Source organism: Phyllostomus discolor, chromosome 14 (assembly GCF_004126475.2).
Source record: "Phyllostomus discolor isolate MPI-MPIP mPhyDis1 chromosome 14, mPhyDis1.pri.v3, whole genome shotgun sequence".
Taxonomy (NCBI): domain Eukaryota; kingdom Metazoa; phylum Chordata; class Mammalia; order Chiroptera; family Phyllostomidae; genus Phyllostomus; species Phyllostomus discolor.
The window spans coordinates 47,094,485-47,115,738 of record NC_040916.2 but is presented as its reverse complement, the minus strand read 5'-3'; the positions used below and the strand labels follow the sequence as shown (position 1 = coordinate 47,115,738).

General features: G+C 41.0%; 1 protein-coding gene across 6 annotated transcripts in view; it reads right to left on the bottom strand.

The window, feature by feature from the left end:
* POGZ (pogo transposable element derived with ZNF domain) overlaps nt 1-17,607 on the bottom strand; it is a 53,420-nt gene extending 35,813 nt beyond the window's left edge. For 4 of the 6 annotated variants that reach the window (XM_028503012.2, XM_028503013.2, XM_028503014.2 and 1 more), the window contains exon 1: nt 17,312-17,607. The gene's annotated coding sequence lies outside the window, so the exon portion shown is untranslated. The remainder of the gene's footprint in view (nt 1-17,311) is intronic. The other 2 variants (XM_028503016.2, XM_036015152.1) reach the window with 1 other exon arrangement.
* Nucleotides 17,608-21,254: the final 3,647 nt, after the last annotated feature.

Sequence of the window (21,254 nt, the reverse complement as noted above, 5' to 3'; positions counted from 1 at the left end):
CTCAAGAAACACCATCATTCTCTGTGGTCTTTCGAGTGTTTCATGGCATGTAGTCACTTTCAACTATTTCTGACCAAAGACAGGAATTACTATATATACAGGCAGCACTAAAATGTACAGATCTTCCCAAACTACCATTCTACTCATGTTTAATCTCTTTCTACACCAAACTTTTAACTTAATTTCTCTCTCCCCCTCCCTCCCTTCTCTTCTCTTTCTCTCACTCACACTCTGTCTTTCTCTCTCACACACATACACCCCTGGCATTTTTTTCTTATTAGTTTGCTATAAAGGATAATCAATGTACTCATAGACTTGAATACTTCACGTACTGAAAAACATTATATTGAAATTCAATCCTTGCTCAATTTAGGGATATTTTCATTTCTTCTAAGAAATTGCTAGGTAAAAATGTGAATTTCAGAATTTAAAGGCCAGTACATGAGGAACACAGTGCTGAACCAAGAGGAAAATTTGGATGAGCAGTAAATTTAAGAGTCACAATTTAACCAACAGAAAACTTTCATCATATTACAGCTATGAGTCTCTAAATCAAGATGGTAATGATTCCTTTTTTCTATTTTAAAAAGGAAATATAAATTTTAATTAAATACAAAAATAGTCAAACATGAATCCATCATCCAACTTTAAAAATTATCAACTCATGGACAACAGTGTGGTGTTTGCTGGGGGGAAGGAGTATAAGGGGACTAAAAGGTAATGTAAAAAAATACAATGAAGATTAAATAAAACTTTAAAAATCCTTAAAAAATTATCAACTCAACACTGTTGTTTCATCAATACCACCTCTCCTTCATATTACTTTGAAGCTAATCCCTAATATCATGTTCATAAATATTTTGGTATGTAGCTCTGAAAAATAAGGATTTGAACAGATCATGCACCAAAAAAATCATAGGACTATTACATGCCTAAAAAACTGATATTGTCTTAATATCAAATATCTAGTCAGCAAATTTCAAATTCTCTCAAATACCAACTTTTAAAAGTTTACTTGAATTAGGAACCAAATAAGGTCCATATATTATTTTTATTTGATGAGTTTCTTAAGTCTATTAATTGACAGACATTCCTTCATCCCCCCTCCCCCCCCCCCCAATTTGTTTCTTGAAGAACTAGGTCACCTCCTGTAGTTTCAACAGTTTGGATGTTGTGTGTGGGGGGGGGGGGTTGGTTTGGTTTTTTTGTTTGTTTTTTTAAAGATTTTATTCACTTTCAGAAAGGGAAGGGAGGGAGAAATACATCAATGTGTAGCCCCCCACCTGCATGTCCTCCACCAGGACCACCCACAGCCCAGGCATGTGCCCCAACCAGAAATCAGCCCTGGCAACTCCCCCTTCCTGCACCCAATCCACTGAGCCACACCAGCCAGGGCAACAGTCTAGATATTGTTGATTACATACACATGGTATGAATAGATACAGGTTCAACCACACCCCAAAGCCCCCACCAAGTCTACTCTTAAGTGTGGTGTTTTCTTACATCAGGAGCTATGTTCAATGTCTGGATGCAGTCATTCTAAATCTCATTCCTTCTTCATTTCTTAACTGGAATGCTTCTATTAAAAATATATGTATATCTACTATTTTGTCACCCAATGATACAATTCATATAGTAAGTCTTAATTCTTCAATCTTTCCTGATTCTTTCCCTTTATTTACCAGTTTTCAAAATGCACTAGCATTTCCCCAAAGTGACCAATAAACTTGGTCTTAAACTACTGTTATGACATCACAGGTTTACAGTTATCTTTACTGATAACCCAAAGTGTCCCATTTTGGCCTGTGAGAGCTTCATCAGTTGGCTCCCAAGTCCTGACACAACCCTTTGTAGTGTTCCAAAAAATCCCTGCTGAGAGAAAAGATGCTCCAGGCTCACTTCATCCATTCCCCAGACCTAGAGTGAGCCACTTTTCCAGGGAACCCTAATTCCTTTTGGAGAGGAATGATATTCCAAGGCCACAATCTAGATTCTAGGTGCCTTTCTATTCATTTTAAATATGAAATTATGTCCATATCAACCCCCAACTATTAGTTAGCTATCTTCAATTTCATTCCCGTCATTTGGGGAAAAAAAATTTCCATGTCCACAAGTAATATTTATCTTAGAAACTTTAAACAAAATTATATTTTCTCCTGAAATTCTTGAGATGTTTCAGTCCTGTAACTTAGATTTAAACATTCTTATTACTTCTGCTTTTACCCTATTCCAACTGTTTGTATTCTCTTTCCATTTCTGTAACAGGATGATGTGGTCATTTTCATGATTGGCAGAATTTACATATAGTTTACAATTTTTAAGGACAAAGGTTAGTTAAAGAGGACTCAATTAGTTTAATGAAGTCCTTTAGCAAGTAACTATCTTTTCCTGAAAGCCAAAAGACTCGTCATATAGGCAGATATTCTCAAAAATACCATACAAATTTCTCAACTACTCCTCATAAAAACTCTATACATAACATACAGCTAATGGAGTTCTTTTCCAAGCAAACTGGGGGCTGGGAAATATAAAAAAACAGAAGGCCTAGACCTTGACTTACAAATGAAAAGCTCATTTCTAACCTTAATAAAATTTCCACTGGAGCTAAAAACTTTCACCAGATTCCCTGTGTTCTCCACCAGTCACAGCCCAAGCCGTGCAGCACATCTGCTGAAGGGACTGGGTTTAACAGCTGTACACAGGTTATATAACAGGAAACCAAGTGCACAGAGGGACGTCATGAAGGAGCCTCATGCATGCCAGTGGATTTTATCCAACTCAGTGATACTGAAACAGATAATTTGCCCCCAGGAGACATTCGGCAATGTCTGACACACTTTACATAATCATAACTAGGGGTGAAGGTGGGGAGGGGTGCTAGTGGCATTTATGTGGCCAGGGCACTATTCAACACCTACAAAGAAAGGCCAGCTGAGGACTCATGTGGCCCAAAATGTCAATAGTGCCAAGATTGAGAAACCCTAATGAAACTGAATCCATGTTCTGAGAAAAAGGGAAAATTTTTTAAAAAAAAACTATCCTACATTTATCCTCTCTGCAACAGAAAAAAGATAATCATAAGTTCCTGTAAGTTATTCAAATGGTTACATCTTAAATAGTAAGAACACTTATAAAACTCATATACACTTAGCTTATTTGATCCTATAATTATCTACCTATAAAACCTGATTTTATCTTTATACTTGTGGCCCAAGTAGTTAATTTCTCATAAAACTCAAGCAATTATGTTAACCCTCCAAAATCACGGTTACTATCAGTTTTTTACTATCTGTATTTGTTATTACCAGTATTGACTAGTGAAAAATTTTTGTGAAAATAATTTCCCAAAGGCCTCTTATCTAATCACCATTTCCAAAATTACTGGTTGTTTTCAGTTAAATATATCAACTCTTCTTGCCTCTTCAGCTTCGGAATCATTTTCTCAGAGGGCAGTGAACCAAAATCGTGCTGCAATTCTATTTCTGTGTTCTTTCTCTAAGTCTTTTATTGTTATGCTTAAACTTAAAGTTACAGAAGTAGCTCTATATCTCAAAAGCCAACAGGTATTTCAGTAATAAATTTAAATAGAAAAATATTAACCAACAATCCAAACTCTACCTTTCATTAGCTGTTTGGTCTGTGACTTGCTCTTTCGTTTAAAAAAAAAAAGCCACAGACAATAATATTTACCCTAAATCAAAGCAAGCACTTAAATTTAACTTCCAGTATATAGGAAATACAGTAATAGAGGAATAACTAGCACCACAAGGAAATAAAGAGATAAATCCAAAAGGTGAGACCTTCTATAAGGAAATAATCAAATGAATATGAAAGGTTATATATAAAACATGATCTTCTTAAAAATGTCAATGTCACACAGAGTTGCAAGACCAAAGTAGTTTGAAAAACACCTAGAGACATAACAAAATGTAACATGTGAACCTTTATTGGATTCTGGTTCATAAAAAAGCAATAACATTTTAGGACAACTGGAACACCTCAATACAGAGTATGAGCATGCCTCATTTTATGGTGCTTCACAGATACTGTGTTTTCTACAAAAAGAAGGCTTATGGCAATCCTGTGTTGAACAAGTCTATTGGTGCCATTTTTCCAATGGTCTGAGGTGATGGTTAGCATTTTTCAGCAATAATGTATTTTTTAATATATTTTATTGATTGTGCTATTACAGTTGTCTCATTTTCCCCCTTCTCGGGGGAAAAATTTACTCCCCTCTGCCTTGCACAACCCCTCCCACCCAAAATCCCCTCCTTTAATTCATGTCCATGGGTCATACATTAAGTTCTTTGGCTTGTACATTTCCTACACTATTGTTAACCTCCCCTTGTCTATTTTCTACCTACCATTTATGCCACTTTTTTTCTGTACCTTTTCCCCCTCTCCCCCTCCTACTCCCTCACTGATCACCCTCCAGGTGATCTCCATTTCTGTGATTCTGTTCCTGTTCTAGTTGTTTGCTTAGTTTATTTTTTTAGGTTCGGTTGTTAATAGCTGTGAGCTTGTTGTCATTTTACTGTTCATATTTTTTATCTTCTTTTTCTTAGATAAGTCCCTTTAACATTTCATATAACAAGGGCTTCGTGATGATGAACTCCTTTAACTTGACCTTATCTGGGAAGCACTTTATCTGCCCTTCCATTCTAAGTGATAGCTTTGCTGGACAGAGTAATCTTGGATGTAGGTCCTTGGCTTTCATGACTTTGAATACTTCTTGCCAGCCCTTTCTTGCCTGCAAGGTCTCTTTTGAGAAATCAGGAGTTCCCATAGTATAATGGGAACTCCTTTGTAGGTAACGCTCTCCTTTTCTCTTGCTGCTTTTAAGATACTCTCCAATCTTGAGTAATGTAATTATGATATGCCTTAGTGTGTTCCTCCTTGGATCCAACTTCTTTGGGACTCTGAGCTTCCTGGACTTCTTGGAAGTCTATTTCCTTTGCCAAATTGGGGAAGTTCTCCTGCATTATTTGTTCAAACAAGTTTTCAATTTCTTGGTCTTCCTCTTCTCCTTCTGGCACCCCTGTGATTTGGATATTGGAATGTTTAAAGATGTCCTGGAGGTTCCTAAGCCTCTCCTCATTTTTTTGAATTCTTGGTTTTTCATTCTGTTCTGGTTGAATGTTCCTTTCTTCCTTCTGCTCCAAACCATTGATTTCAGTCCTGGTTTCCTTTCCATCTCTATTGGTTCCCTATAAATTTTTCTTTATTTCACATGATGCAACCATCATTGTTGCCAGGGTCTTTTTTATGCTGTTGAAGTATCCAGTGAGTTCCTGGAGCATCCTGATAACCAGTGTTTTGTACTGTGCATCTGATAGGCTGGCCATCTCTTCGTTGCTTAGTTGTATTTTTTCTAGAGATTTGATCTGTTTTTTCAACTGGACCATTTTTTTCTTCATCTCCATGCATCTGTTAGGTAGTAAGGGGCGGAGACTTAGGTGTTTACCAGGGCAGAGCAACTCACATTGCTGCCTTGTGACGCTGTGTGTGTGAGAGGGGTCCTGGAGGGAACAGTGCCATTTGTTCCACTCTCTTGCCAGTTCCCAGTCACTTCCCCTGCCACCCACAAGCAAATTGGGCCCTTCTGGTGCTGATTCCTGGGTGAGTGGGTTTGTATACATTCTAGGACCCTGGGATCTCTCCAACAAACTTGCCTGTGAGGCTGGGAGTTTCTCCAGCCACCCCAACCCTCAAGTTTTTTCAGTCAGAGGCCCTGAGGCTTCATTTCCCTGCACTGGAACCCTGGGTTGTGCATTCTATCTCACGCCCCAGTTGTTCCTCCAGGTTTATCTGCACACAAAAGTGCAGCCTGCAAGCCACCTTCTCATCTGGTCCTCCAGCCACTGCCTTGCCCCGAGTTCTCTCTACCTGGCTGCCTGTCTCTGTCCCTCCTATCAATTTGGATGAATATTTCTTCTTTAACTCCTTGGTTGTCAGACTTCCACACAGTTCAATTTTCTGTCAGTTGTGGTTGATTTTTGGTTTTAAATTTGTTGTTGTCCTTCTTTTGGTTGTGCAAGGAGGCACAGTGTGTCTACCTTCACCTCCATCTTGGCTGGAAGTGCAATAAAGTTTTTTTAAGGTACACGTATTTTTAGACTTAACGCTACTGTACACTTTATAACAGACTGCAATATAGCATAAACTTTTATATGTGGGGGGGGGCTCCACCCGCAGAGGCCCCCATCTGCCACGGATGAGAATAAGTCTACCAAGACATGATCTGCTTGGGGAGGAAAGGTGGCTGATCTCTCACAGGAGAAGGACCAAGAGCCTTTTCCTCAATGGCTTTTACTGGGTTGTTTACACAGGAATTTAGGTAAAGCTTGTTACTTAGTGCCAGGAAGTAAGGATCAAATAACAAGGAACACTGAGGGCCTATTTTGAATCAGGGTCAGATAGCTAAAGAGCTGTAAAAAACTTTAAGGAACAAACTTACTTCTTCCTTGGACTCTTATCATTTAATTGAGAACATTCTAAACAAAGCAGGTTTCACAAGATTTTACATATTCTTTCTTAGGCCTGATGGCCTGGGGAACCCGCCCTTCCTAGCACAGGGCTGCACCACCCTCTGTCATTGTTTCAGGCTTAGGTGGAACAAGGGAAGTAAGGCAGCCAAGAGATTAGGAGATTTTCTCACAGACAATGAAGACTCAGGCTATGTCAAAGCCAAGGGGCGAGGGTCCATCACCCCCTTTTGCTGTAGCCCCCAAAGTCCTTCCTTGGGGGCCTCCCATGTGATCGTGCCTGTCTTAAGTCGTTCCCCCCTTGGGGAATCTTACCCATCACTGGCTAACTGACAAAGCATTGGGAGCCAGGCAAGGGGAAGTAAAAGGAACAGAAGCGGCACTCCTGCCAGGGAGATAAGCTTTTGTCTCCTTGCTGGCTTACAGGTCCAAGGTTGTTCCCTCAGCCTTAGCCTTGGAGGGGGTTACAGCTTCTGATACCAGGCAGGGTGGTTCCCAAGATTTATATGCACTAGAAAACCAAAAATCTCATATGACTCACTTTATTACAATAGGCTGGAACCAAACCCACATGCAGTATCTCCAAGGTATGCATGCTGTAGTTGCTAGATGACATGTGCAAATTACTTTTCTTAGAAAAGTAATGGTATTAGAATTATGTAGCAGAATGTATTTATTCTTAGTATTTATTTCAATAGCATGAAATATTTAGTTGAGGTGTTATGAGTTTTGACTTTCAACTGGTTCAGCAAATATACAGATATTTTGGCATTTTCTTTTTCTTTTTTTTAAGATATCATTCATTTATTTTTAGAGAGAGGGAAAGGGAGAAAGAGAGGGAGAGAAACATCAATATGTGGTTGCCTCTCACATGCCCCCTACTTGGAACATGGCCCACAACACAGGCATGTGCCTTGACTGGGAATTGAACCAGCAACCCTTTGCTTTGTAGTCCAGTGCTCAATCCACTGAGCCACACCAGCCAGGGTGTGGCATTTTCTTATAGACATCAAATATGCCAACATATTAAAAACTGATATCTAGGTGGTGTACGTACTCCTGGTAGTGTTTTCTCACTTTTACATGCATGAAATTTTATTAATAAAAAGCTGAGGGATCAGATGAAAAAGGTCTATGAATCTCATGTGTAACAAGGTGACTATAGTTGGTAACACTATTATATAACTGAAATTTGCTAAGGGAGAATTTAAATGTTCACATACACACAAAGATAAATATGTAAGGTGATGGATATGTTAATTAACTAGATGGGGGGAAACTTTTCACAATGTATACATATATAAAACCACCATGATGTATATTTCAAATATCTTAATATTTTATATGTTAACTGTACCTCTGAAATTGAGGGGGGAAAAGCTTGGGTAAAGATTACTTACCCATATTTTGGTTGGTATTTTATACTACAATATTTTTTTTTTTTTTTTTTTTTGCTACTTAATCAAACTGGTAGCCTTGTTGGTTGAATTTTCTGTTCACTTGTTCTTAGTTCTAGGAGTAATTTTCATATTGCTTGTAAATACATATTTCTTAAGATGTAGCACAATAATTAGAAAAAAGAAACTAATCTAAGTGGGGGTTAGAGGTGCTGTAAAATGAGATGAATATTGCCATCTTCCATTAATTCAATCCATCGTTCGACATCTTGATAACCAGTAACCTATACGATTTTTGTATTTTATAGCAATAATTATACTAGTAACATTATTTTTGTGCACTCAGTAGGCTTTACTCAACACTGTACCTCACAAAGAACTATTAGCAATTCCCACAGCCTCTTAAGTATTTGTCATTAACCTTCCCATCCATAATATGGGTGTACCAGATATGTACCTTTCCAGGTAGGAGTAGATTATATCGTAAAGGCTGGCATATGATAGTCTATTTTATACTCAAGTCCTATATAATCAGCTAACCAGTAAAAGCCTATTTTTGAAAAAGGCAAGATACAAAGAGCCTCTTTATAAACAATCTGTTACTTAAAAGTGGCAAAAAGAATCCTGCAGATACACCAGGCAGTCTACTGTTGAGGTATGAATGGGCAGCAAATGTTTACCTATCTTCATATCAAATAATATCAGGAAAACATCCGTTTTCTACCAAAGTTCCCCAGACAGACTTAGCTCTTGAATTTTTGAATTCCTTTAAATGCCCAGTTCTTTCATAACTATAAAGTCAATTCCAGGAATAAAAACTTCAGAATTTAACACTTCAATTTACTGCTAGTACATTCCAGCTCATAAATCAATTAAAAAACGACATTTGGAACAGAAAAACAAATTTCACTATATTTTATTGATTATGCTATTACAGTTGTTCCAATGTTCCCCTCTTACCCCACTCCACCCAGCACCCCCACTCCTTGAAGTAATCCATACACCATTGTTCATGGGTCATTATGTAGCAGTTCTTTGGCTACTCCATTCCCTATACTGTACTTTACATGCCCATGGCTATTCTGTAACTACCTATTTGTAATTCTTAATCCCCTCACCTCTTCATCCATTCCCCCACATGCCCTTTCCATTTGGCAACCATCAAAACACTCTCCATATCATGATTCTGTCTGTTCTTCTTCTTTAAAAATATATACATATCCATATAAATATAAATACAAATACACACACACACACACACACTACAGAGGAGCAAGGAGAGAGAGAGGAACATCAATGTGTGGTTGCCTCTCGAGTGCCCCCTACTAGAGACCTGGTCTGCAACCCAGGCATGTGTCCTAACTGGAAATCCAACCCACAACCCTTTGGTTCACAGGTGCTCAATCCACTGAGCTATACCAGCCAGGGCTACCTCTGTTCTTCTTGTTTGCTTAGTTTGTTTTTTAGATTCAACTGTTGATAGACATGTATTTATGCTATTTTACTGTTCATAGTTACTGTTCACAGGGCCACCCTGCCTGGGCAATAAAGCAATCTAAAATGGCTGTTACTTATGCTGGGCTTGGAGATTCCCAGGCAAAGCCATGCTGTGAATCTAGGCTGGCTGCTGCTAGTGCCAGGACTGGGGCCACCTGGCTAGAGACACGGGGCTGCAGTCTCACTGATGCTGGCTACTGCTTGTTTGAGAGGATTTAGAAAGTTGTGAAGATCCGGCCAAGATGGAGGCATAGGTGGACACACTGTACCTCCACACACAACCGAGATTAGAACAACAATTTAGAGGCAGAATAACACCCAGAACTGACAGAGAATTTATCTGAATGGAAGTAGGACAGCCAAGAAGTTGAAGTAGACCCATTTATCCAGACCGGTAGGAGGGGCGGAGAGGAGCAGCCGGGTGCAGGTCGAAGCTCGTGGAGAACAGGGAGAATTGGGCGCATAAGGCAACCGGGAGCATGTAAGCCATCCGGGACACGTACAAGATCGCAGCGGGTGGACCCTGAGTACGCAAGTGGCAGCTGGCAGACCCAGTGAGGCGGCAATTGTGGAGCAGGGCAGGGCACGCAACCCAGGATCCCAGAGAAGGGACTGAGGTCCCACGGAGAACAGAACTACCACCATTGTTCCCGCCCACCCCCGCCCCCACATACAACGTCAAAATCTAGCGACTACGGTGCCCAGCCATGGTGAACACCTAAGGCTCCGCCCCCCACCATAACAGGAGCAACTAGACCAAAAAAAAAAAAAAAAAGAGAGAGAGAGAGAGAAAGACATATCTCAAACAGAAGAACAGATCAATGCCCCAGGACTCATCATTTTAAGCGACCGAGAGATAGCCAATCTATCAGATGCACAATTCAAAACACTGGCGATCAGGAAGCTCACAGAATTGGTTGATTTGGGGTGCAAATTAGATGAAAAAATGCAGGTTACCATAAAAGAGATGAAGGAAAATGCATAGAGAACCAATAGTGATGGGAAGGAAACTGGGACTCAAAACAATAGAGTGGACCAGAAGGAAGAAAAAAACCACCAAACAGGAAAGAATGGAGAAATAAGAATTCAAAAAAATGAGGAGAAGCTTAGGAACCTCCAGGACATCTTTAAACGTTCCAACATCCGAATTATTGGGGTACCAGAAGGGCAAGAGGAAAAGCAACAGATTGAACACAAATTTGAACAAATAATAAAGGAGAACTTCCCCATTCTGGTAAAGGAAATAGACTTCCAAGAAATCCAGGAAGCTCAGAAAGTCCCAAAGAAGTTGGACCCAAGAAGAAACACACCAAGGCACATCATAATTACATTAGCCAATGTAAAAATGAAGGAGAGAATCCTAGAAGCAGCAAAGGTAAGAGGACAGTAACCTACAAAAAAGTTCTCATCAGACTGTCAGCTGATTTCTCAAAAGAGACCTTACAGGCAAGAAGGGACTGGAAAGCATTATTCCAAACCATGAAAGACAAGGACCTATATCCCAGATTACTCTATCCAGCAAAGCTTTCCTTTAGAATGGAAGAGCAGATGAAGTACTTCTCAGATAAGATCAAGTTAAAGGAGTTCATCATCACCAAGCCCTTATTTTATGAAATGTTAAAGGGACTTATCTGAGAAAAGAAGATAAAAAAAACTATGTTTAGTAAAATGACAGCAAACTCACAATTATTAACAACCACACCTAAAGCAAAACCAAAAGAAACTAAGCAAACAACTAGAACAGGAACAGAACCACAGAAAGGGAGATCACATGAAGGGTTAGCAACAGGGGAGTGGGAGGAGGAGAGAGGGGGAAAAGGTACAGAGAACAAGTAGCATAGATTGTAGGTTGAAAATAGATAGGGGGAGGGTAAGAATAGTATGAGAAATGTACAAGCTAAAGAACTTATAAGTATGACACATGGATATGACTGAAGGGGGGGATGTGGGTGGGAGAGGGTGTACAGGGTGGAGGGGAGTAAAGGGGGAAATGGGACAACTGTAATAGCATAATCAATAAAATATATTTTTAAAAAAAAGTTGTGAAGCATGAGCCAAGACCAGTCATTCATGTTAACAGCTTTGGTGGGCCCATAAATTGGGTGGGACAGTGTCTCAGGGGATCCTTGAAGGTGGGGCAAACAGTGCTAACGAGGTTAATGGAGTCTCAGATATGGAATCAGCCTGCCAGCTCTGTGGCTTATAGAGGGAAGGCTCAGAAAAGAGACAATGGCCTCTGCCCACCTTCTGTCTAGAAGAAAGCTATCCCCCAGCTCTCATTTTGATGCCAGACACTTTAGTTCCTCCCTGTATGCCACTGTTGCATTTCAAGCTCCTACCCTGGTGCTGGAATATAAAGGGAATAAGTCTGAGTAAGTCTGTGTGTGAGTTCTTTAAGTGGAACTGCTTGGGACTACAACAGTTTCTTCCACCAACTCAGTCCCTGCTGGTTTTTACAGCCAGAAGTTATGGGGACATATCTTCCTGGCACTCAAACCCTGGGTTGAGGGACCTGATCTGAGGCTGAGGCTCCTCACTCCCAAGAAATCCCTCCCAAGTTTTTATCCACTACACGTGGATGTGGTACCAGCCCTTTCCAAGTCTCTGTTCCTCCTATCAGTCTGAATGGATGTGGTTTCTTTAATTCCGTAGTTGTCAGACTTCCATTCAACTTGCTTTGAGTGATGGCTGTTATATAATATAGTTGTAATTTTGATATGGTTGTATGAGGAGGTGAGCTGTGTTTACTTATGCTGCCATCTTTTCTGGAAGACCGGGAAAATGTTTTAAAGACAAAAATTTTGCCCACATTACTGTAGATCAGTGGATTGGGCAACATCCCACAAACCAAAAGGTAGACAGTTTGACTCTTGGTCAGGGAACATGCCTGGGTTGCAGGCCAGGTCTCCTATTAGGGGCACGCAAGAGGCAACTGATCAATGTTTCTCTGCCTCTCTCCCTCCCTTCTCCTCTCTCTAAAAAATAAATAATATCTTTTTTCTTGATCTTTTTTTAAAGGATTTTATTTATTTTTAGAGAGGGGGGAAGGAAGGGAGAAAGAGAGGGAGAGAAACATTGATCAGTTGCCTCTGATCCATGTGTGGTTGCTTCTCACGTACCCCCTACTGGGGACCTGGCCTGCAACTCAGATATGTGCCCTGACTGGGAAATGGCCCGGGGATCCTTTGGTTCACAGGCCAGCACTCAGTCCATCGAGCCACACCAGCCAGGACTAAAATCTTTTTTAAAAAATTGTAAGAATACCCGTCGCCCTGGCTGGTGTAGCTCAGTGAATTGAGTGCGGGCCTGAGAACCAAATGGTAGCTGGTTCAATTCCCAGTCAGGGCACATGCCTGGGTTGCAAGCCAGGTCCCCCAGTTGGGGGCATGTGAGAGGCAACCACACATTGATGTTTCCCTCCTCCTCTTTCTCCCTCATTTCCCCTCTGTCTAAAAATAAATAAATAAAAATCTTTAAAAAATATATATTCCTCTCTTGCAGTGAGAAATAAACAATAATGCTCAAAAGAATTGGCATTTGTTTTCACGTTACTTCAATTTTTCGCTTCAATAAGAATTAATTCTAGAAAACCTATGGGATTAAATCCTTAATATGGGTATAAAACAAATTATTGTTAAACCTGTAACAAGCATTATTTATACAATCTGTTGTCTACCCAATATTGTCCTTCACAGGATGTTATATATAGTATCCACAATGAGTTCTTAAATAGTCTTAATAATCTGTCCAATATTTCCAAACACAAAATGCTTTCCAGTTTTGTGGCAACAAATTTTCTATCAAGCAGCACCCAAGTATTAGTTATGTGCTATTTACTGAAACAACTAAAGTAAGTAAATGAGTTCCCTGTTTTTAAGGAGCTTAAAATAAATAAATAAATAAATAAATGGTTTAATATTCATCAGGAGTCACTCTCCCATAATTTAAATTCTTCATTGACAGTTGTATGTGGTCTAAATTCCATTTCTACTCCCTCGGCTGCATTTAACTCTGCTAAATACTAGCAATATATTACTCTGTATTTTCCTTCTCTTCTCCTCCCCAGTTACATATGAAAATGTTTTTGTGGCTATGGCATAATATCACAAACCAGAATGCCAAAGAATCTATCAAAGTTTTACCATATTAATATTATAAAGGCACCAACCAGCTCTAAGGTTTGTAGTTTAAATCAGAGATCTGCACCATCAACAAAACAACATACATGGAGGAAAAAGGCTCAAACATTATCTGGAAATATATTTTACTTTATTGTGATAGAGCCAGGCATTATTATGCACTTTGCATTCATTATTTCAATGAATTTTCCCAATTTTTTGTCCTAAGTACTACATTTTACAGATGAGGTCAAATCCGAGGTTCAGAGAGATTAAGTAACTTGCCCAAAGTTACAGTTAGTAAATATCCCAACCGGGATTCAAACCAAGGTTGGCTCTAGAATTCTTCCCCAAGTCACTGCCTCTTCTATTATTAACTGCAACTAACATTTGTAGTATCTCCAGATATTCCTAAATAGAGGCAGATTTGGATGATCTCAGGAGCAGAAGCACAGGACAGACAGTGATTCTCATATTTTTGGTCTCAGGACCCCTTCATACTCTTCAAATTATCGAGAACCCTAAAGAGTTCTTATTAACGTGGATTGTATCTTTTGATATTTACCATATCAGAAATTAAACAAAAAATTAAAAACCTGTCAGTGCATTTAAAAAAGAAACCATTATATGTTAACATAATATTTTCTACTAAAATTGTTATTTTTTCCCAAAATGGTGAGGAGAATAACACTGTTTAGCATTTTTGCAAACCTTTTATATCTAGTTTAATAGAAAGCAGATAGATTCTCATGCCTGCTTCTCCATTCAGTCTGCTGCTATATGTTGTTTTGGTTAAATATATAATGAAGATGTGGCCTCACAAAGTTGGTAGGAAAAAGAAATATTCCAAAAACCTTTACAGACAGTTGTGTATACTGTTACAATACTAAAACTCAAAAATGGTAGTTTCTTAAAGGATAATTGTATCATGGAATCTGAAATCCAATTAGTGAACTTACTGTATTTGGCTATATTATAATTCAGTGGTATATCTTGCATTTTGAGAGAATTTTTACCCATGCTGATTTTGAAACATCATGCATTGGTCATTTGGAAAATACACACATACTTACTTATGCCCATCTTCCAAACACTGACACAGTTCTTTATACAATATTAAAAAATTAGTCATTAACACTGATATAAGAAAAGTCTTTTAAATTCTAGAAAAGTCAAACCTAAGATGTCAACTTTTTAACAATTCTAATTTCATTCACAGTTTCTTATCATTGGTAACAGATACTGTCATGTTTTCCTGGAAGTGACAAGCTCACTTCAGTTAGGGACATACCCACCAAACACTTAAGTGTAAAAAACTATAGTCTGTCCATCATTCTTTCAAGTAAAAATGCTGTTTCATGAAACAAACAATGCTATTCCACAACTCAATCTCACAAGTACTTTTCATTATGACAGCAATCATAAGGGTGGTTTATAACACTTCCCATTTGGTCATAGATACTTAAAAATTAAAAAGACATGTAGTCAAGATTTGAGATTTAATAAAAGTAATCATTTTCTGCTTCATCAAGGACATCCTCAAGTAAGTACAGTTTCACTCAGTATCTTTGCTTTTGCTTTGTGCTAAGAAACTACCAGTAGTTTTACCCGTTCTTGCTTTTGGAGCATTAGTACAAATGTCAGTGGAGAAGATAAATAGCATCTTAGTGTCATTCTAGAAACAATTATAACTTCCTGGCTCTCCTCAACTGTCTGAGGAGATCCCCAGGTGTCAGTGGGTCACACTTTGAGATCTACTTCCCTAGATTATACCACTGGTTCAAGGTGGGGGTGGAAACACTAACAATACCCTGTTCTTCTCAAGAGTCGTCATTTGTTAGTTCATTTAGTTTGGGACATACCACCTACATAGGAAAGGACCAGGCAACCAAGGACATTAGGTTGCAATTTTAATAACTGTTTAAGATTCTATATTGAGCACCTTCATGCCACAATCAGTAATTGTCAATGTGGTAGTTACTTCAATCAGTCTCAACTAAAGGACAGCAGGTTAAAAATGTAGAAATGACACCTCCCTTGCCATTCCACCGAACAGACTTAGGGATTGGGCCCCCCCCCCGCCCCGCCCAAGTGCACTTTCAGCAACCTCCAAGGTACTTTTTATGCACTCCAAAGTTAAACACGATTGTGCTAAGTGGCTGACTTTAGAGTCCAACCCCCAGTTCCAAGAGTAATGGGGGTCTCAAATTCAATGTTCTTTACCAAGGAAGCAGCCCTTCCTTTCTCATTGTTAGTTTGAGACATATCTCCAAAATAGCCTATGTGGGGCTTGAGCTGTGGTGGGAAGCGTCTAAATAAGAGTGCAGAGGCTGTTCTGAGATAGTACAACTGTACCTCAATTTCCAACTCAAAAATGAGATTGAGCTCAATGATTTTCAAGGTTCAACTCCACCATTCTTAAAATGTTAAAGAATTTTACTTTTGAGATAAATAATCAATTTGTTATTGAACTTATTTATGCATCCGTTGATTATTTTTTTTAAATTTTTATTTACTTATTTTTAGAGAGATAGAAAGAGGAGAAAAAGGGGGAAAAACACTACAGCCCCTACTAGGGACCTGGCCTACAGCACAGGCATGGGCCCTTGCCTGACTGGAAATTGAACTGGCGATCCTTCGGTTCCCAGGTTCCCACTCATTCCAGAGCCACACCAGCCAGGGCCATTGGTTGTTTCTTAAATGTGCCCTAACCAGGGAGCTATTGGGATGATGCTCTAATCATCTGAGCTACCCAGCCACGGCTCAACTTTATTTTTTGATCCAAAAATGTCCAGAACTAGTGAGCAGAGAAACGTTCAACATTATTAACAGTATGAGGGAATCCTGTATCTAAAGGGGGTAGGAAATCAGGACAACTCGCAGAAAGGAGGGAAAGCAGGTGGATCAACGACATCACTTCTTTTCAGAGTAAGTAGTAAGACAGAAAAAAATAGTCCCTGGGATAAACATGGCAACCACCGCGGCGGGATATAATCACCAGAAAATAAAGATTTTTGGCTTCATCCCATTTTATAAATCACAGCGCCAACCCAAAGAAAATTTAGGGCTAAGGGAGGAGACTTGGTAAACTAAATGCAGAGCACTAAGACTTGGGATGTACTGTTGCACCAAGTGGGAATTACATAACACAGGGGAGAGACTAAGCTATCACTCATTTTCCTCCTCGCGCTCAAATACGAGTGCCCCACTCTTTCCGTGGGGTGAGGGAAGACAGGAGGGCCGAGGACTCCCCCCACCCAGTGGGACGTCACCCCGCCGCTCCTCCAGTCCACCTCCCAGCGCAGCCTTGCCCCCTCGCCCGCCCCTCCCGCCGCGCCCCGCCGTCTAGCAGCCGCCCGCGCCCCCGCCCCTTCCCCAGTGGGCCGCCGCCCGCGCCTGCACCCGCCCACTCCTCTGAGACGCCTGGCGCCGGGCGTGCGTGTGGCCGTCGGGTGTGTGCGGGTCCGTAGGGCGCGAGTGCGCGCGCGCGCAGCGGCTGCTGCCGGGGGGCGGGGGCGCCGGCAGGCGGGTAGGCAGGGGCCTCCCGGCCCGGCCCGCCGCGCAACTCCCGCGGCTCGCACGCACTCACATGCGCGCTCGCGCACCGCACCCCACGCCAGCCGCCGCCGCGGGCCGCGCCGCCACTCGCGGGGGGCGGGGGCGCGCCCTACCACCGGGCCCCCGCCCCCACCCCTCGGGTACCCGCCCCATCCCCCTCTCATTGTCTAGCCTCCGAACGCCTCGCGGAGCGAAAAGATAACGGAAACCCTGGGAGAAGGGGGTGGGGAGAGAGAAGGTTCGCTCGCTCACTCACCTCCCGTGGTCGTCGCCGCCGTTAGTCTGACCCGAGGAAGGCGCCGTCGCCTTAAAGGGACCTGCACTCGGCGCTGGGAGTAGGGGGTGGGAGCAGGGGAGGGGACGGGGGCTGGGGGGAGACGGAGAAATGGGAACTGTTGAAAGCTCGTCTCCCTGAGGGTGCAAGGAAACCTCCCTCGGGTTCGAGTGATTTGGGATGGATTTTTTTTTTTCTCGAGGGGGGCGGGGGGGCCCCGAGGGAGGGGGGGTGGGAGGGCCAAGGAATGCGGCTCCGTGTACGGGAGCTGGCGCGGGGGAGAGAGGCACCGACTCCCCCCACCGACCCTCTCCCTCCGCGGAGGGATACAGCTCGTCACTTCCGCCCTCCCCCTTTCTTGGCCTTTCAATTGGTTGGGGTGCGTGGTACGTCAGAAGCTCAGCCTAATACTTGCCCGGGCTGCTTTTCTAGTCAAGTTTGTCTGGGCTTGCAAATAAATAAATAAATAAAAACATTTTTTAAAAATTAAGAATAATTATATTCAGAAACAATATCTAAACTTTGATGGGTGAGGAAAATGGGATTTCCAAAGAAAATATTCTCCAATTCACTTGCCTGGACTTTTGAGGGAGATTTTGGGACTCTCCCCACTTTCCACTCAAAGCTTGTACCTCATCAAGAGGGGAACATCATGCCACAGGCCAGATGGTGAGGCCCAATGGCACCAACAACTGTCATTGGGACAAAGGCAGCAAAATGACACTCTTTCTCAAGAGACATTCAGCCAAGTAGCTTTATGGCAGTTTTAAGTGAAGAACTTTTAAAAGCCATTTTACCCTGAAACCTTTCTGGATTCAAGAATCACACATAATTGCTTATGTGTGCACACATAATTGCTTATTAGGGTGGTTAGTGTATGAAAACTTTTGAAATCATTGTGAGTAGAATACTCAATTCTAAGAAACTGTAGACTCCACATCTGTGTTTTTTGCTTCAATCATGGCTGAGAGGGATTGCTCAAAACTAACGATTAGTCCATTCAAAACCTTCCACGTTATTTTCCCCAAACAAAAACTAACAACTTCTTTTCCAGGAAGCTAAGATATTTTGTCCTTTATTACCTTAAAATGTTAATATTTTCCTTAGATATTTAATGATGTTGTTGCTCTTTAAGCAATACACAAATAATATTTGCTCTGGAGCCAAGGGAGTTTCTCATATGCACGGTGAGACTCGTCTCAAGAGGCCATTTCTGAGCTACGTGTAAGGGGCAAAGGGCAGCACATGGGAAGACTGGAAAGAAGATATTGTGTACCCTGCCCAACCCACCTTCCTCCTTGGCTTCCACGGAGCTAGTTGCTGATTCCCCAACAAGGGTGGACTCTCAGCCATAGCCTGGTGACCAGCTCCCTCTGTTACCCATCTCAAGCCCTAACTCCCCAGTTACAACCCTCCCAGCCTGGTACTTACAAGATGAGTGTGGCTACACAATGTAATCCGGAGGAGATCATCATACCCTCCGACTTTAATTAATTGCCTCCCCACTAGTCCTGACTCCAAAATGTTTAGAGATAGTATTTGGAGGGTGGTGGCAAGCAGATGACTGAGGAAGGGATGGCCTGAGCTAATCCCCTTTGGGTGGTGTTTCTCTAAAAACAACAACTTAACTTTTACATGTGACATTAATAAACAAAGTTATTTTCTTTAAAAAATATATTTGCTCCATTCCAAATGGTAAATCAAAGTACTTGGTTCAAAATTGGTGAGATCCAGAATCACATTTCTTCTCTTTATATACACATTCCCTTCAAAGAGTAGACTATGAAAATAGGCAGTGGAAGTATGCAATCCAAATTGTTTACTCTTTCTTATACATGGGTGACACAAGGCCACCCATTTTCATTCCACTTCATCCCATTTTATACCAAAAACATGAGTGATTTCAAGTACTCATTCTTAAAAGAACTTCATTATTTGAATTGAGAAAAATCACTAATCCCTTCGAAAATACTTCTGAAGTCTTTCCAGATTGAACTGGAAAATCCTATGGTGAAATAATGGAATCAATCAGCAAAAGACAAATTCTACATGAAGCTCTAATCCTGTCTTATGCTTTCCTGCAATAATTATTGTAATTTTTATAATGTCATTTGCTTCTGAAATATTCTTATTGAACATATATTTTGCCATGCTGAAGTGCCAACTTATGCTCTCTGCCAATGAGGTCTATACCAACAGACTGTACTACATACTGTTGACCAATAACCATTAGCATACCATACTGAAAATGCATCCTGCATCCTTTCATTCAAAAAATATCTATTGAGTACTTGCTATATATCAAGCACTGTTCTAGATGCTGGGAATACAACAAAGAAAACAATCCCTAAAATCATGTAACATCCACTAGCGGGGAGAAACATACACAATACATACATAAATTTTTCTAATATCTATTTTTTAAAGATTTTATTTATTTTTTAGAGAAGAGAAGGGTGAGAGAAAGAGAGGGAGAGAAATATCAATGTGTGGTTGCTTCTCACGTGCCCCCTACAGGGAACCTGGCCCACAACCCAGGCATGTGCCCTAGATTGGGAATTGAAGCACCGACCCTTTGATTTGCAGGCCAGCACAACCACTGAGCCACACCAGCCAGGGCTCTTATATCTATTTTTAAGTAACAATTGGCTCCAAAATTTAGCGACTTAGAACAACAATTTTATTATATCTCATGGTTCTGGACGGTGATTAGGCAGGCTAGACTAAACCACTCTCACTTTGAATATCATGGGTTGGCAGAGGCTAAGTCATCTCAAAAGCTTCCTTAACAGTCTAAAAGTTGATGATGACTGTTGGCTTGGACAGCGGCTGGGGCTGTTGTCCAGAACAGCTGGCTACTGACTTGTCATTGTGGCCTGGGCTTCCTCATATCATACTGGCCCAGTTCCAAGATTGCCTGCTCCAAGAGGACCAGGTAAAGGTTAAATGGCCCTTTATGACCTAGTTTCAGAGGTCACATAACATCACTTCCACCACAATTACAGACCCACCTCAATTCAGGGAGCAGAAGAACATCTCTCAAAGGGAGTACTAGAAAGACCACTTTGTAAGAAAAGTACGTGGAATGGGAAATCTTACAGCCATCTTGGAAATTATGAACTGCCGCACCTTAAATAAAGAATATGTGTGTTTTGGTGTTTGGTGATATGGATGGGGAAAAGAGCAGGACAGGAGAATTGAGAGTTTGGTGCAGAGTGGGGTGAGGAAGTTATTTTATGTGGGGTGGTTGGAGGAGGCTTCATCATTAAGGTGACATATGAGCACAGATCTGAAGGAAGTGAGGCCAAATTCAGGTTTTGCTCTTAGTGAAAAGGAAGTCATTGGAGGGTTTTGAGCAGAGTGACATGACCTGGCTGACACTTTTGAAGGGACACTCTGGCTGCCTGAAGAGAATAACTGGTAGGGGAAAGGACAGATGCAGGAAGAGGAGTTGGGAAACTATTGCAATAAACCAAGTGAGAGATGATGGTGGCCTGGACCAGGGCAGGAGCTGGGAAGCTGCTACTTCAGTTAAATGAGTTCCTTCTGCCTTGTGTTGTTTACTTTGCTGTGACCTATTTTTCTGCAATTTAGTTTGTGCCCTGGGAAACAGTTTTCACCCACAACGCCTGGCAAAATGTGTGTGAGTAATGGTGTTATGCTTACCCCCAAAGAAATAAAGGAAGAATATTGGGATGAATGTTAAAATGGGAGTTTTACGGGGACTGGAGGCATCTTAGAAGAAAGTTCAGGAAACAAGGGTAGGGATGAACAAACAATCAGAATGGAGTAAGCTCTTTGACATTATGAAAGGTGTCCTATCTATGCCATAGTATGGGAAAATTGATCGACAGTTGAATGACTGGTAGCTAGAAGAAATTAGGGGTAGAGAGATTCTATAACACAGGATTTGAAGAAAACTTTA